The sequence below is a fragment of the Dipodomys spectabilis genome, unplaced genomic scaffold (assembly GCF_019054845.1).
Source record: "Dipodomys spectabilis isolate Male_0828 unplaced genomic scaffold, ASM1905484v1 ptg000230l, whole genome shotgun sequence".
Lineage (NCBI taxonomy): Eukaryota > Metazoa > Chordata > Mammalia > Rodentia > Heteromyidae > Dipodomys > Dipodomys spectabilis.
Window position 1 is genome coordinate 4,110,598 of NW_024870907.1, and position 2,537 is coordinate 4,113,134.

A 2,537-nucleotide genomic window follows, 5' to 3' on the forward strand; every position below is an offset into this window, starting at 1 on the left:
CCCAGGCCCAGAGTTAGGGCCCAGGACTGGCAACACCCCCCCCAAAAAAAATTCTCAGGGACAGCACCCAGGCATGGAGTTCAAGTCCCAGGACTGGCAAAAAGTAAGTTTTGAGTCCCCAGCAGTGGGAGAGTGCTAACCTTGAATGAAAAAGCTGAAAGCCCAGCCCTGAGTTCAAGCCCTGGAACTGGCACAAAATTTTTTTTCTTTTTTTTTTTTTGGGTCTGGTCGTGGGGCCTGAACTCTGGGCCTGGGCGCTGTCCCTCAGCTCTTCAGCTGAAGGCTAGCACTCTACCACTTGAGCCACAGCGCCACTTCCGGCTTTTGTTTTTTGCTTTTGTGGTGCTGAGGAATCGAACCCAGGGCCTCAGGCATGCAAGGCAAACGCTCTACCACTGAGCCACCTTCCCAGCCCCACAGAAATTTTTTTTTAAAAAAGCTGGGCACTGGTGGCTCACGCCAGTAATGCTAGTTACTCAGAAGGCTGAGATCTGAGGATGGTGGTTGAAAGCCAGCCTGGGCAGAAAGTCCATAAGACTCTCACTTCCAATTAACCACCAGAAAACTGGAAGTGGTGCTGTGGCTCAAATGGTAGAGTGCTTGCCTTCAGGGACAGGGCCCCAAGTTCAAGACACACAGCTGACCAAAAATAAATAAAAAATAAAACGAAAATTCAGATGCCAAAGGACCAAGGTAAATTTCGAAAGGGTGAAGGGAAGGGGTACCATAAGACCCCTGGGATGCCATGAAGTTTAAGGCACCTCAGCGTCTAGCCACAGGCCAACTCCATGAAGCACAAGTGGTAGCAGGGCTCTTTCTCTTGGTGGAGGCAGCAATGGCCACTGGGCATACACCAGGCCCACACCCTCACTGTATGTTCCTGGTACCCATTACAGCCTGCAGGGTCTGTGGGGACGTGGCTGGGAAAGCCTTGCTTTCCTGAGGGAGCTGTGGCTGTCCTCTGCACTCATTCTGTGCTTCTGGGCTGTCCATGAGCCCAGCACCCTGCCGGCTCCAGTGGGGGACACAACAGATGCGGCTGTCCGTTGCACTCATTCAGTGTTCCTGCGCTCTGCTGTCCATGAGCCCAGCACCCTGCCGGCTCCAGGGTCCAGTGGGGGACACACAGATCTCAGACCTGAGCAGAGGCTCTGGCAGGAGACGGCATTCAGATGGCAGGTACTTGGCCGCCACCCTTCATACTTCTCTTGCTCCTTTCCACCCTTTGCTTCCCTTCCCTATATCACTTGGGCAGCCCTGAAAGCAGCTATGTAACCCAGGCTAGATGTGAACTTGCAATCCTGCTCTACCTTCCGAGGCCTGTGATTCTGAGTGCACTGCTGACTTGCTCAAGTACAGAGGGAGATTCCCAAAGTCCAATATCCAAAAATCCAAACAGTTGTACCTCTCAGAATAGAGGCCTAAGAGAAGCAGGACGGGCAGCTGCTGCCTGCGCTGAGGGCACAGGCCAGACCCGCTGCACCCAGGGGACGTGAGGCCCACTCTGACCTGCACAGTCAGAGGCTGGCGTGAGAGGAGCTGCTGCAGACGTCCTCAGGCGAACACACAGACCTGGAAAGTTCCAGTTGCGTTACCATCACCAGAAATGCGGTTCAAGACCCAGGCATGGTGATCCAGGCCTATCGTCCCAGCTACAAGGGAGAGAGATCAGGAGGCCCTCAGTCCAATGCTAGTGGCGGTGGGCAGGTCTGGAGGCGTTAGTGAGAGCCCTACGGCAATGGCAGCGTGTGCATGAGGTCCTGGTGACGGATGAGGCTGCAGAGGGGGAGACCTGTGTGAGGCTGGCCTTGGCTGGGCAGAAAACATGTTATCTGAAAAACAACTGAAGAAAGACTGAGTTGTGACTCAAGTGTTAGCACGCCGACGTCACAGGAGGAAGACTCAAGTTCAAAACTTAGGTCTGGAAGGAAGGGAGGGAGGAAGGGAGGGAAGAAGGCTGCGGGAGAGTGCTGTTTTGGGGCTGGGAATATGGCTTAGTGGTAGAATGCTTGCCTGTCATGTATGAAGCCCTGGGTTCAATTCCTCAGTACCACATAAACAGAAAAAGCTAGAGGTGGTGCTGTTGCTCAAGTGGTAGAGGGCTAGCCTTGACCACAGAGAGGCTCAAGGACCTGAGTTCAAGCCCCAGGACTGGCTAAAAAACAAACTCAGCCTGGCACCAGCAGCTCATGCCTGCTGTCATCCTAGCCACTCAGGAGGCTGAGATCCGAGGATCACGATTCAAAGCCAGCCCGGGGCAGGAAAGTCCATGAGACTCTTATCTCCAATTAAGTACCAGAAAACGAGAAGTGGTGCTGTGGTTCAAAGTGGTAGAGTGAAAGAGCTCAGGGACAGCGCCCAGGTTCTGAGTTCAAGCCCTATGGACCACATCACCAAAAACGAATGCTGTTTCTAATCTGAAAGGCCAAGAGGCGGCACCTCGAGTGCTGTTACTGTTCCCACACATTGGCCCACAAGGATTACACCTGTTTTATTGCCCTAGAAGACAAACTCAAGTGTTCACCAGCACTAGAAAA